Below are 16,106 nucleotides of genomic sequence, written 5' to 3'. Positions count from 1 at the left end.
TGTGCAACTAGTTGCTTTACTTTTTCCTGGTAATACAAATAAAGCTATTTCCATTGTAATACTTACACAGTAGCATTTTTATCTGGACTGTATCTACCGTTCCTTGTGGAAAGGCTTTTATTTTAACTTCCATTCCTTTGTGTAGTAATCAGAACAAGGAGAATTGCAGGTATGCAAATTAACTTGTGGCTGTGCTGTTCTGAAACATCCTTTCTCTTGTTTTGGAAAAGAAACAAAGAAGTGATGTGCTGAAATATAAACAAATGTAATATAGTAACGGTTGATTTGAAAATGTTTTGTCCAGCATAAATTAGTCAGGGTCTTGGAGGCCAAAATGACGACAGGTTACTCATACACTGTTTAATTAATTGAAAAATGGTCATATTGCAGTAAGTTGTTATTAAAAACTAGAATCAGTGTTGCCAGTACTCAACCATAATTGGCACACTGGGGAATTAAATATTTAGCATTAGTAATGTAGCAGTACTAAGACACAAATTTCTATTTCAGTAATGAAAGGGATTTACTGTAAGTGCAAATGGCTGTAATGACAGCTGTGACAAGGGAAACAGTCTGGGCTATTTCAATAAAACATTTCATTGGATGGTAAGCTTTACCACATTATTTGCTGGTAAGAGATCTGCATGTTTAATTCCCAAATGTAATGCATTACCAAAAGTACTGAGGTTTCTAATTGCAAATAGGATGAACAGTTGGCCAAATGTCTTACCTTAAGTGGCCGAAACATGAAGCTCTCACCAACTAACATGACATCAGTTCATGCCGTTGTCAGTAAAAACATAGACGTCAAAAAGATCTTGTTTGTTTTAAGTTTAATTACATTTTGAGCATAAGTGCTTCCACTGATACAACATGAAAAGTCGGATATTGGGCTTTAATGAGCTGTAGTGGTGGATGGCTGAACACCCTGAGGGATTCATTCACTAAATTAACTGTGGATCAGTATTTGGTTTGGACACAATATGTCTTTTAGATGCAGTTAAAGCACAATTACAGAACTATCTCAGTTTTCTGTTTTCTATCTAACCAAGCCGAATTGAGTTGCTTTAGCTAAAGATATCACCATACCTAACTGCTTGATATGAACAAAAGAGCTTCTGGGGTATCACTGACCATAAAGATTGAACTGAAACAGAAGAATCCAATTGATACAAAATGAAATATTGTAAATAAAATAAATGTTCTCTGCAAGTGGTAACATTTGGCCAGGTTACTTAGAGTTAGCCAAACAATTTTAACTCATTCGTTTTAATTAAAAAATCTGAACAGAAATCATACTTAGGAAGCATTTATGAAGCAATGAGAAATCAACCCTACAATTTGTTGTTGAGGATTTTTACTCTGAGTAAGGTTTAATCAAATGCTTTGACTACATTGACTGCTTGATCTATTTGCATATATTTTATTCCGGTGAAATATGAAAATATTACAAATTAAACAGGCCAGTACCAGGTAATAATTTTATAAATATGTTTAACATTATTCTGATCATGGTTTGGCTGGGATTAATCTTGATTACAAAGTTTGATAGTTCATTTTATTTTCTGAAAATCTCATCTATTTGGCCCACTGTGACAAATATTGGGATGTAGTCTAGGTGCAAGTTAATTGGACCCCATTGTGCATTTATATAGCCTTTAAATAAACTGCACATTTATAATCTGATCATATTGTTTGACCTGAAGTGCAGTTCTTGTACAGATCTTGGGAGACAAATACAAGGACTTTAACATTGGTTTTTAAAAAAAGCATGGTAGATAAACTAATCTCTAAAGGTAATTTTAGAGAGAGTTCTAATTACATTATTGTGAAGTGTATGAAAACTGCTTAAATAGTGAATAGTATTCTTTTTAAATTCCAATCTAAGGAACTGTCACTATGTGCTTTCCGTTGTCATAGTAGCATATGTTTTCTCAAATTACTAATGCTGTTTGTTTTGCCTTTATCAGTCATCAACCCATCAGCTGGTCCATTCATAATGATTTCTGGCAGCTCATCAGGGGAATTCAGAACCATTGAATACAGTTCTATCAGTCTTCACACCTCATTGTGTGAAACTGTTTACCATGTCGGCTTTTTCTGTAAATTGTACACAGTTCAGTAAAAGGATAGATGCATGGAAATGAAACCGTATAACCTTGTAGCAGTCAGCTGAGATTGGAAGTTTGTGTTGACTGATAATTCATGGAGTCCTTTATTTAAGTTTGTCACTAAGTAGCATCAAGATATCTGACTTTGAAGTCTTGTATATGTTAGTTAATTAGACAACATTTCATTTAACCTAACATTTGTCAGGTGTTTTGAAGGCAATTTCCCCATAATTGGGGCATATGGTTCAGCTTTCTGACATCAGACTAATCTTTCATTCCCATTTATGTTAACTTCTTCTAAAGCATTGTCACATTTAGTGTGTCAGGGTTTTACAATGTCTGCATTGAATTATAACACAATTGCCCTTTGGTATTTTGCCAACAGTAAATGAAATCACTTGTACAAATGTAAGGCCAAGTAAGTTGGCAGCATTTAATAAAAAAATGCTCATCATATAAGATTATAACCTCATTAGTTTTAGCCACTAGACTGTTGTATTGCGTCCTTATAGAAAATGCATTTATTCAATCTCTGCTTTTCTGTCCTTTCGGTTTTCTTTTTCTCTCAAGATGCATAATCATACTCGCTCAACTGGTTTTTAAGTGTCAGTAAACTATTTGACTAAAGACGAAACACAGCCCAGCTCAACTAAACACAGTTCTCCTTTACCCAATATGCACACAGGTAAATTTTCCAACAGATGTCACTGCATGATGATCAAAAGTGGAAACCTTAGCTGATGATCTCCTTTCCAGCTCTGAGGCAATAAATTATAAGAACATAAGAAATTGGAGCAGGAGTAGGCCATCCAGCCCCTCGAGCCTGCCCCACCATTCAATAAGATCATGGCTGATCTGAAAGTGGTTCAGTTCCACTTACCTGCCTGCTCCCCATAACCCTTAATTCCCTTATTGGTCAGAAATCTATCTACCTATGACTTACGAGGTAGCCTCCACTGCTTCAATGGGCAAGAGAATTCCAAAGATTAACTACCCTCTGAGAGAAGAAGTTCCTCCTCAACTCTGCTCTAAATTGACTCCCCCTTATTTTGAGGCTGTGCCCCCTAGTTCTTGTTTCCGTTCTAAGTGGAAATAATCTCTCTGCCTCTACCCTGTATATCCCCTTCATTATCTTGTATGTCTCTATAAGATCCCCCCTCAGACTTCTAAACTCCAACGAGTACAGGCCCAATCTACTCAATCTCTCCTCATAAGCTAACCCTCTCATCTCCAGTATCAACCTGTTGAACCTTCTCTGCACTCCCTCCAAGGCCAAAACATCCTTTCACAAATAATGGGACCAAAATTGCACACAGTACTCTAGTTGTGACCTCACCAGTACCTTATACAATTGCAGCAAGACCTCCCTGCTTTTATACTCCATCCCCCTTGCGATAAAGGCCAACATTCCATTTGCCTTCTTGATCACCTGCTGCACCTGCAAACTGAGTTTTTGTGATTCATGTACAAGGACCCCCACAGTAGCATGTTATAACTTTTCACGTTTTAAATAATAGTCCATTTTACTATTATTCCTTCCAAAGTGGATAACCTCACACTTGCCAACGTTATACTCCATCTGCCAGATCCTCACCCACTCACTTAGCCTATCCAAGTCTCTCTGCAGACTTTCTGCGTCCTCCACACAATTTGCTTTCCGACTCATCTTTGTGTCATCAGCAAACTTTGTTACTCTACACTCGGTCCCCTCCTCCAGATCATCTATGCATATGCTAAACAGCTGAGGTCCCAGCACAGATCCCTGCGGCACGCCACTAGTCACCAACTGCCAACCGGAAAAGCACCCATTTATTCCCATTCTTTTCTTCCTGTTAGATAGCCAATCCTCAAACCACACTAACACTTTGCCTCCAACTGTGTATACCTTAATCTTTTTCAGCAAACTTTTGTGAGGCACCTTTTCGAACGCCTTCTGGAAATCTAAAAACGCCACATCCACCGGTTCCCTTCTGTCAACCGCACTCATTACATCTTTATAAAAATCCAGTAAATTCGTCAAACACAACTTTCCCTTCATGAATCCATGCTGTGTCTGCTTGATTGAATCATTCTTTTCCATGTGCCCTGCTATTTCTTCTTTAATGATGGGTTCCAGTATCTTCCCAACTACAGACATTAAGCCAACCAGCCTGTAGTTACCCGCCTTTTGTCTACCTCCCTTTTTAAACAGTGACATCACAATTAGTTGTTTTCCAATCAGCTGGCACCTCCCCAGAGTTCAGCAAAATTTGATAAATTACAACTAACGCATCTGCTATTACTTCTGCTATTTCTTTTAGTACCCTGGGATGCATTCCATCCGGGCCCAGGGACTTGTTTACCTTTAGTCCCATTAGCCTACCAAGCACTACCTCTTTAGTAATGGTAATCGTTTTAAGGTCATCACCCCCTACAGTCCCAGAGCCGTCAATTTTCGATAAGCTATTTGTGTCCTCTACCGTGAAGACTGATACAAAAAACTTGTTTAAGGCCTCAGCCATTTCCTTGTTTCCCATTATTAAATCCCCCTTCTTGTCTTCTAAGGGACCAACATTTTAGCCACTCTTTTCCATTTTATACATTTGTAAAAACTTTACGATCGGTTTTTATATTTTGTGCTAGCTTACTTCCATAATCTATCTTTCCTTTCTTTATTGCTTTCTTAGTAGTTCTTTGTTGTTTTTTTAAAGCTTTCCCAATCTTCTAATTCCCCACTAATTTTGGCCACTCTGTATGCATCAGATTTTAAATTAATACTCTCCTTTATTTCCTTAGCTATCCACAGCTGGTTATCCCTTTTCGAACATTCCTTCTTCATCACCTGAATATATTTTTGCTGAGTACTAAGAAAAATCTCCTTAAAAATCCTCCACTGTTCCTCAGCTGTCCTACCAACTAGTCTGTGCTCCCAGTCTACATTAGCCAATCCTGCCCTCATCTATCATACTCCCCTCTGTTCAAGCAGAGGACACTGGTTTGGGACTCTACTTTCTCACCCTCCATCTGTATTAGAAATTCAACCATATTGTGGTCACTCATTCCAAGAGATCTCTCACAAGAAGATCTTTAATTTTACCTGTCTCATTACACAGGATCAGATCCAAGATAACTCGCTCCCTCGTAGGTTCTATTACATACTGTTCGAGCAAACTATCCCAACAGCATTCTATGAACTAAATCCAGTTGCAGTGTGCTCAACATTCACATGGCTGATACAGATTTGGAACCTTTGTTTGTGTGCTACTAAGTCATGTTGACTAATGTATTTCCCCACTTTCTAAAGTCGGCATTTCCACTTCATTTCCCCACTTAGCCACTGGGGGAGTTCTTAATGACTGAGAAATAAAATATTGTGAAACAACCTTTAATACTTAGCCGTAACCTTAAATAAAATGAATTCATTAACCAGTTACTAATGTTTTTGCTGTTAGCTGGATAAGATAAGCCAAAAGCATTTAGATAAAAATAACCCACAATAGGTGGTTCATTAATGTACTGGTACACTATGGCACATTGGAGTAGGATACAGACGTTCTGTAAGTCCTAGAGTAGTGAATTTATGATCCCCATATTTCCAAAAATAAAAAGACCCTTCCTTTAGTGAGAGCTTGGAAATGTTAAGGGTAGGTCAATCTTTCTTGCGCTAGTCACCATTTAAAAAGTGGTATTGGTAATTAACTGGGAATATTTGGCACTCTGCTGGGTTCCAGAAATGATGCATGTCAGGGAAGAAAGGAAATATAAGAAATAGTGCAAATCTTTTGCAACATGGTGAAAAATTTCAAATTTAACCAAAAGTTTTGTGAATGGTTGATGGCCATAGATTATGAAAATTTCTGTAGTGCACAAACCATGCTGATTGGTTCAAATATCCCAGGGGAGGGCAGGAAGAAGTGTATTTTTAGTATGCATTTTAGTTTCATACTCATCTTCTCAATAATTAACATTTAATTCAGAATAGTCAACAAATGCATGTATGGAGTAGGATGGAAAAATCACAGAATATACGAATAAACCTTTCAAATTTTCCAATGCACAGGCCTATCTTTCTTCTCAGTAGTCAGACTTTCTCTAACTCAAATGACCTAATGGCTGCTTCATGAACCATTATGTGGAGATGCTGGTGTTGGACTGGGGTAAACACAGTAAGAAGTCTCACAACACCAGGTTAAAGTCCAACAAGTTTATTTGGTAGCAAAACCTGATGTACTAAATGCTCCTTCATCAGGTAAGTGGGAGTCCTGTTCACAAACAGGGCATATAAAGACACAAACTCAATTTACAGAATAATGGTTGGAATGTGAGTCTTTTCAGGTCATCAAGTCTTAAAGGTACAGTGGAGAGAGGGTTAAGCACAGGTTAAAGAGATGTGTATTGTCTCCAGCCAGGACAGTTAGTGAAATTTTTGCAAGCCCAGGTGAGTCGTGGGGGTTATAGATAGTGTGACTTGAGGCCTTGTGTGTGCAGAATGTGGCCATCAGTCTCTGCTGAGCGACTCTGCATTGTCGTGTGTCATAAAGGCCGCCTTGGAGAACGCTTACCCGAAGATCAGAGGCCGAATGCCTGCTGAAGTGTTCTCCAACAGGAAGAGAACACTGTTGCCTGGTGATTGTTGAGCAGTGTTCATTCATCCGTTGTCATAACATATGCATGGTCTCCCCAATATACCATGCCTCGGGGCAACCTTTCCTGCAGCGTATCAGGTAGACAATGTTGGCTAGTTGCAAGAGTATGTACCGTATACTTGGTGGATGATGTTTTCATGTGAGATGATGGCATCCGTGTTAATGATCCGGCTCATCTTGTAGAGGTTGCTGTGACAGGATTGTGTGATGGCGTGATCACTGTTCACCTGAAGGCTGGATAGTTTGCTGTGGACAATGGTCTGTTTTGAGGTTGTGCAGTTGTTTGAAGGCAAGAAGTGGCGGTGTGGGGATGGCCATGGCTAGATGTTCATCTTTATCAATGGCATGTTGAAAGCTCTGGAGAAGATGTCGTAGCTGCTTCACTTCGGAGAAGTACTGAACCATCGACCATTGAACTATTGGCAGCTCTTGCATGTAGCAGTGAATTTCATCTACCACTTGTACGCCAATTCCACAAGCCTGTCTCTGTCCTCTTGAAATTTCTCACTTATCTCTTAACAGTTCACAATTTTTCCAAGTTTTGTGTCTTCTGCAAATTTTCACATGCCCAAGTCATTATATATCAAGAAAGCAGAGTTAGTTACACCAACCCCTAAAAAAAACTTTATTTCAGTCCAAAAACAACCATTCACCGCTATTCTGTTTCCTGTATTCAAACAATATTTTATCCAAATTGCCACCTCTCTCCTTTATTCTGTGGGTTCTAACTTTGCTGATCACTGTTAGATGGCACTTTATCAGATGCTTTTTGGAAGTCCATATCAACCACATTAGCTCTTTCAACCCTTTCTGTTACCTCATCAAGAAGTCAAGCAAATCAGCTCAACACTATTTTCCCTTAACAAATCCTTACTGGTTTTTATTTAATTCACTTTTGCCTAAGAGACTGTTAATGTTGTCCCAAAGTGTCACTTTTAAAAGCTTTCCCACCAACAAGTTAGACTGACTGATTTGCAGTTGCTGGGCCTATCCTTATAACCTTTGTTGAACAAAGGTATAACATTTGCAATTCTTGAGTTCTTTGGCGCCAGTCCTGTATCTAAGGATGATTGGAAGATTATGGTCTGTACCCCTGCGATTTAAACCCTTGCTTCCACCCATAACGCTTGGCTGCATCTTAGCGAGTTCTGATAACTTATCTACTTCTAAGTACAGCCAGACTATCTCATTCATCTTCTTTATAAACTTTTAGCTTATCTAGTGTTGCACAACTTCCAATTTCACTGTGACTGAGCAACATCATTGTGGTAGAACAGTTGCAAGGTACTTACTTAGTACCTCAGCCACACATAAATCTTATTTTAGCTTCTATAATTAGCTTCTCTTCTCCTTATACTATTTATATGCCACCAGAAAACTTTGGATTCCCTTTTATGTTAGCTGCTTGTTTGTTCTCATACTCTGTTCTCTTATTTGTTTTTTCACTTTACCATTGAATCGTCTACATTCAAGCTAGTTTTCAACTGTACTATTGATCTGCATCTTTCATACCTTTTTTTTAACTACTTACTCTCTGGAATTTTCCCAAAAAAACCCCCAGGTTTTTTAATTATGGTTTTGAGAATACACAAGCAATCCACACTGGTCATTCAGACGAGCTCTGGACTGCAATTGTCCTGCATTCAATCACTTTTTGGGGGAATGGTGCATTGCATGCTGGTACTGTGGATTGGGGATAGAAGGCGGGGCGGGGGGGGAACCTAAACACACAGATGAGTCTGGCTGTCGTTTCACACAATCTCTCAGTGCACAGGGAGACCCCTTCCACTCTCCCATGGACATAACGAATGGACACTGACTGGCCATGCCCAACCACCTGGGGGCTTCAATGGCCTCTGAGCTCCCCGGTGTGGCCATTGTGCATGGTCTATGCTCGTGGTGACCAGTACTGATTCGCGCCTGAGTGGTGGCTTACTGGAGAAGTGGGAACAGTTTGGGAGTGGAGGCTGATTACATGTTGAACTCATGTGATTGAAATCATGTCAACCTCATGCCCTTTCTAGCGTGATCTGGTTTGTGCCAATTAAAAGGGGCTGGGAAATTGCAACCCACTTGGCGCTGGACATGGAACCAATTTTCAGGCCCACACACAATTTTCTGGGATTGGCGTGATCTGCACCAGGCACGGTGAGGTCAGAAAATTACTCCACTATTTCTTCCATCAGCCAAGGAACTCCAAATTTATTTGCACCACCTTTACTTTTTGTGGGACTGTGCCTTGACTGCATTGGCATTCTTCTTGTCACGTCCATCCTTCAATATGAAGACGACAATTTTCATCATCTGAGCTGTTTGATAGGATTGTAGTTGTACATGGGACTGCTGAGGTCAATCTGCACCCAACAAGTTCTGCTGCAAATTGAACAGATTACCACAGACCAATAAATTTTGGATGCGTTGCCGGTATTTTGTCTCCTTGTGTTTTCTCTCTGCCTCTGAAATGCATTGTTCCTTCTATAAAGTTGGTCTCTTGTTCCGTTACAGTTTTGCCTGCCAATCTCTGATTCCAGTTTACCTGATCAGATCCATTCTTATCACACTGTTAACCCTCCCTCAATTAATTATTCTTACACTGGGTTGCTCCTTGTCTTTTTCCCCAATCTTATGGAACCATGATCATTGTCCCCCAAATGTCTTCAACTGACGCTTGATCCACTGCATTCCCAGACCAGATTCAGTAATTCCTCCTTCCTTTTTCAATTGGAAGCATGCAGATGTAGAAAATTCTCCTGAACATGCCTTAGAAACCTTTCCACTTCATGCTCTATACGCTGTAGCATCCCAGTCTATATTTGGATAATTAAAATCTGCCATTATAGCTACTTTATAATTCTTGCACTTCTTTTGTAATTTCCTTGTAAATTTGTTCCTCTATATCATTCCCACTAGTTTGTGGCCTATAGGATACACCCAACACTAATAGATCCTGTATTGCCCCTTTGCTGTAACCAGATTCTGTTCTTTCTTGGCATTTGAGGGCATCCTCTCTCTACAGCACTGTAACGTTCTCCTTAATCAACATTGCTATCCCACCTCCTTTCTTTCCTGAAAACTTTTATCCAGGAATATTTAGTACCCAGTCTTTCCCTTTTCTTTGAGCCAGGGTCTCATCATTACCACAACATCATAGTTCCACATGGCTATCTATGCTTGTAGTTCACCATTACATGTTTTATCCACATTCTATGCATTCACATGTATACATATTTAAACATTTTTACATTCCCTATTACTCTGCCCTCACACTGCCAGAAATGACTTGAAACGGTTCTATGAAGCCCTCAACACTCTCTACAGACCTCAATCTCTCAGGAAATCCCCCCTCCTGAGTACAGATGGTACAACTCTCATTGCAGAGAGGGCTCAGATCCTGCCGAGATGGGCTGACCACTTTGAAGCCGTCCTCAATCAACCATCATCTATTAACGATGAGGCAATAGACAGGATTCCCCAGGTTGATATCAACAGTGTTATGGATGATCCACCGGTAGTAGCTGAAGTCATGAAAGCTGTCAGCCAGCTATGCAGTGGCAAAGCCCCAGGAGCAGACGCAATACCCGCAAAGATCTACAAAACTGCTGGTCCTGTACTTATCAAGAAGCTCACTGAGTTGTTCCAGTCCTTTTGGAAGCAAGGGTCCATCCCTCAGGAACTTAAAGATGCTTCCATTGTACACCTCTACAAGAGGAAGGGCAATCGACAAGTATGTGACAGCCACTTAGGAATCTCACTGCTCTCCATCACAGGAAAAACTGTCGCAAGAGTCCGGTCACACATCTGGAGCTGGGCCTGCTTCCAGAGTCACAGTGTGGCTTCCGCAAAGGTCGCGGGACTATTGACATGATTTTTGCTGCACGCCAACTTCAGGAGAAGTGTCAGGAGCGGAATCACGAGCTCTACACAACCTTTGTTGACCTTGTGAGAGCCTTCGACACTGTAAGCTGACAAGGCCTGTGGAGGATCATGTCAAAGTTTGGCTGCCCTCCCAAATTCATTCAGATGGTACGCCAGTTCCATGATGGCCAGAGTACTGGATGGCGGAGAACCCTCTGAAGCATTCCCAGTCACCAATAGCGTCAAACAGGGCTGTGTGCTTGCACCCACACTGTTGAGCATGATGTTTACTGCCATGCTGAATGATGTCTTCCAGGACAGTGTTGCTGGAATCTGCCTTAAATACAGAGTGGATGGGAAGCTCTTCAACCTGTGGAGACTTCAAGCCATTCCCAAAGTGAAGGAGACTGTTCTGAGAGACTTTCTCTTTGACTGCACCCTGTATGAACATAATAAGAACATAAGAACATAAGAAATAGGAGCAGGAGTAGGCCAACTAGCCCTTCGAGCCTGCCCCGCCATTCAATAAGATCACGGCTGATCTGTCGTGGCTCAGTTCCACATTCCTGCCCTCTCCCCATAACCCTTAATCCCCTCTCTCATCAAAAACCCATCAACCCTCGTCTTAACAATATTTAGCGAGGCAGCCTCCACCACTTCAACGGGCAGAGAATTCCAGAGATTCACCACCCTTTGAGTGAAGAAGTTCCTCCTCAACTCTGTTCTAAACCGCCTCCCCTTTATCTTGAGGCTATGCCCCCTAGTCCTACTATCCTTTCTGAGCGGGAAGAGTTTCTCCACCTCTATCCTATCCATCCCATTCATCATCTTATACGTTTCAATGAGATCTCCCCTCATTCTTCTAAACTCTAACGAGTACAAGCCTAATCTATTCAGCCTCTCCTCGTAGCTCAACCCCCTCAACTCCGGCATCAGCCTAGTAAACCTCCTCTGCACTCCCTCCAAGGCCAAAATATCCTTGCATAAGTACGGTGCCCAAAACTGCACACAGTACTCCAGCTGCGGCCTCACCAATGCCCTATACAGCCGCAGCAAGACCTCCCTACTTTTATATTCAATCCCCCTCGTGATGAAGGCCAGCATCCCATTCGCCTTCCTGACCACCTGCTGCACCTGCAAGCTGGCTTTTTGCAACTCATGCACAAGGACCCCGAGGTCCCTCTGCACCGTCGCCTGCTGCAGTTTTTCTCCACGTAAGTAATAATCCTTCCTACCATTATTCCTACCAAAGTGGACCACCTCGCACTTGCCAACATTAAATTCCATTTGCCATTTCCTGGCCCATTCGCCCAGCCTATCTAGATCCTTCTGTAGACTCTCCCCACCCTCTGTACAATTTGCCTTTCCACCAATTTTGGTGTCATCAGCAAATTTCGACACCCTACACTCGGTTCCCTCCTCCAGATCATCTATATAAATGGTAAATAGCTGAGGCCCCAGCACCGACCCCTGGGGCACTCCACTAGTCACCATCCGCCAATCCGAATAGCACCCATTGACCCCCACTCTCTACCTCCTATTTGACAACCAGCCCTCTATCCACGCTAACACCCTACCCCCAACTCCATGCCCCCTGACCTTCTGCAATAACCTCTTGTGAAGTACCTTGTCAAACGCCTTCTGAAAATCAAGAAAGACCACATCCACCGGCTCTCCTCTATCCACTGCCCTAGACACATCCTCATAGAACTCCAGTAAATTTGTCAGACAGACCTCCCTTTAACGAAACCGTGCTGCGTCTGCTCTATCAAGCAGTTCCCCTCAAGATGCCTCGCTATTTCCTCCTTGATGACAGATTCTAACATTTTACCTACAACAGACGTTAAACTAACAGGTCTATAATTCCCCGCCTTTTGCCTGGCACCCTTCTTAAACAACGGCGTAACATTAGCCATTTTCCAATCTTCTGGCACTTCCCCGGAATCCAGCGATATCTGCTGGCCCAGAGTCAGAGATGCAAGTCAGTATGGACAAATTTTCCACGGCTTGTGACAACTTTGGACTCACCATCAATGTTAAAAAGATCAAAGTCATGCAATGGCCTGCTCCTCCTGCACTGTACACAGAACCCATAATCACAATCGAAGGACGGAAACTACAGACAGTTGACCACTTCACTGATCTTGGCAGCACCCTCTCCCAAGCAGTGACTATTGATACAAAAGTTAACTGCAGAGTAGCAAAGGCAAGTTCTGCTTTCGGTAGACTGTGCTCCACTGTATGGGAACATGGAGGAATCAGCCCAGCAACAAAACTGAAGGTCTACAGCGCCGTGGTACTCACTACCCTCCTTGTATGCTTGTGAAACGTGGACTGTGTATTGAAGGCATGCAAGACAGCTCAATCATTTCCATGTGACTTGCCTTCACAGAATATTACGCATCCATTGGCAAGACAAAGTACCAGATACTGAAGTTTTCTCTAGAGCAAGTCTACCATCAGTCCACACACTGCTGATGAGAGCGCAGACCCGGTGGGCAGGTGATACCACCTGTATGCCAGACGAGCGCATACCCAAGCAGCTCCTTTTTGGGGAACTCACTGCTGGAAGACGCTCGCATGGAGGGCAGAAGAAACATTTCAAAGACACGCTCAAGGCCTTCCTGACGTCACTGGACATAGACACGACCGTCTGAGAAACGCTGGCACAAAACTGCCCTACCTGGCGCTGCCTCATTCACAAGGGCTGTCAAGCTTACGAAGCAAGGTGCGTTGCTGAAGCACAACTTAAGCGTGAGCTGAGCAAGTCCAGAACCACCAGCACAACAACTACAATGCCTACACAAGTCTGTCCAATACGTGCCAGGACATTCCATGCCCGAATTGGCCTGATCAGTCATCTTTGGACACACAGCAATCAGCCTCAAAATGACTAATGGTGTCGAGGTCCTGATCGATGACGATGGACGAACAGCAACAGCCCTCACGTAATACCTTACCACTACCTACTTTAGTGCTATCTGTCCCTCCAATGCTCTGTGCACCATGGTTTTCATCTGCCAATATTGGTTTTCACTTGTGCAGGTGGTGATGCACTTGGCTGAGCCACTGTTGCTGGTGCATCTCGCCTATTTCTAGCCTCATCCCTCTGCTGCCTCGAGTCCTCACTGCCTTCTTCTGAGGCCTTGTCATATGTTGCTTTTGTCTCCAGCTGTTGCAAGCTGCTGTCTATTTGGCTGGAGTAATGATCAAATATTTCAAGGTGTGTAAGTAACACTGCATTCTTCTATGCACATGACAATCTCTTTATTTTTCACCCATAATCAGCTTTTGCAAAATTCAGGAAATTATATATCATAAGCATCTATGAACATGTTTGCAGTCTGGGGAAGAATATTCAACAAAGCATAACCTTGTAAGCAGAGTTCACTGCCATTTGGTTGTTTCTACTGGGGCTAACATGGCACCTAATCTCGAAACAATGCTATAAATTTGCTTCAGTTTTTCTGAGCTCTGTGTTTTCATAATAAGAGATCACAGGCAATGGAAACACATTTGAGGACAGACATACACAAAGGAGGGAGGAACTGAGACAAATAATATCAAATACCATTTGGAAATCAGCGGACACAACATCTACAGCATTTCTTTTATCAATACAATCTATCACTTTCACGGAAACTTTATAAAATTTGTTAGGCACATCTTGCCTTAGAAATTAATTTTGGCCGCCCTTAATTAACCTAGGTGAGCATTTTTATTGCATATTGTGGCTTTACATAAAAAATTATTAGAATCTTTTTGGAACAGCTGATTACTTAGTACTCTTAATGAAAATTTTAACTTGTGTGGCATCACTAAATGTTATAACATTCATATTCTTTGAGGGCTGGAGAGAAATAAATAAGAATGGAGTTGAGGGAAAGATAATAGAGCCTAGAGAAAATGGCTAAGGTTGTCTTTTTAGGTAATCTCATTTTCCTTGAGGAAAATCATAAATTCAACTACTTAAAATCATTAGAACGACAAAATGTGACTAGAATTATTTTCCTGTGTCTTCCAAGAAAATAGTTAAAGCTGAATTATTATTTCAACTTTGTGGTGATGCTGAATTCATTGCCTACTTAGATGAAGCTTCAAATACCCCTATTATTCAAATATCTTGCATCTGTTAACATTTATAACTATATCAAAACAACGCTGAATTACCACTGCAGCTATTGTGACATAAGTGACATGAAAGCCAAGACATCTTAATAAAACTTAATAAAAATATCTGGATTAGTTTCCTTTCAGTATGCCAAATTAATTAATATTGAAGTTTGAAACTTGTGCGTCACAAGCATGTTATATATAATGTAACATTATTAAGGTTATTAAATTACAAATGACTGAAATATGGAAGAGCATTTTTTAATTGCATGGTACTGTATATATCCCTGTGTATAAATCTTTACCTGTGTAAAACTGGATCCACAACAAGGGGCAACAAGGTTGAGGTAGTTATCTGCCATTTAATATTTTGAAACAGTGGTGGTTTTGTTGTTCATAATTCTGGGGTTTGGTGAAATTAAATTAGGAATCTAGAGTTTTTGCATCTTGGGGTGGTGATTGGCGTTTGTTGCTGTTTGGCTATAGTGGACGAGAGGGATTTGATTTTGATGGTATGGAAGTGTTCCACAACTAGGGAAAAATTGAGGTTGTGTTCTGAGGCTTGACAGCCTCAGTCATCATAGCTATGGCGATAGATAAACTGCTGGGTGTTTTCCTATTCCTTTCCATCTTCCAGTATCTTGAAACTGCAATGAACAGTTTATGTATATTTTTAAGTTGAATTTATAAATATCATTGTGTGTTAAGAAAGGTAGAAATGGTTTCAGTTTCATTTAAGAACCTTGGTGCCTGGGAGCCTGAATTAGGAGTAAAAAGTTTCAGATCTTTTGGGTTTATTTGTTTATACGCATTACTAATGAGGTTTTACAACCCTTGAAGTTTAAGGGATAGGTTAAAAGGGTTTTAAAGTTTGGAAATACAACTTACTGCTAACTGCAGCTTTGAAACAGCAATCCAATGACAAGCACAGATGAGAACAGGAGTTGAGAGGAGGAGAATTTGTGTGTATCACAGAGTAGATAGGGATTTTTAAGCTCTGTCAGAAGAAAAATTTCAAGGCTATTGGAACAGTAGTGAACTGAATAATCAGTTATTGGACTCCAATTAAGTGATCATTGTGGTAATTCTTCATTGGCTCGCATTTGTAAAGAAATTGTTGGGGTAAAGGAATAGTGGGAATCTAAATTGTCCTCTAATGTTTGTATTGTGATCTTTACAACCTTTTTTGTTGTTTTAGTAAGTATTTTATTCTTTGTAGTAAAATTTCATCAGCAGACCCTTGTGAATTTGTTCAGTCACTTTCCTTCAGTTTCTATGAAGATGTTAGGGTCTATCAAATCAGGTTTCATCCTGGGATTTAACTTGTCCAGTGTTACTGCAGCTGGAATTGTAATAAAACCCCCAAGAATGCCAACTCCCACTGCCCACCAGTTGTGATATT

General features: G+C 40.9%; 1 long non-coding RNA gene across 1 annotated transcript in view; it reads left to right on the top strand.

The window, feature by feature from the left end:
* Positions 1 to 16,106, top strand: part of LOC145342556 (uncharacterized) — a 132,341-nt gene that overhangs the window by 56,848 nt on the left and 59,387 nt on the right. The window lies entirely within an intron of this gene.

The sequence above is a fragment of the Carcharhinus amblyrhynchos genome, chromosome 4 (assembly GCF_965287045.1).
Source record: "Carcharhinus amblyrhynchos chromosome 4, sCarAmb.v2.hapA, whole genome shotgun sequence".
Taxonomy (NCBI): Eukaryota; Metazoa; Chordata; class Chondrichthyes; order Carcharhiniformes; family Carcharhinidae; genus Carcharhinus; species Carcharhinus amblyrhynchos.
The sequence above is the reverse complement of the archived record's forward strand: the minus strand, read 5'-3'. Positions and strand labels throughout refer to the sequence as shown.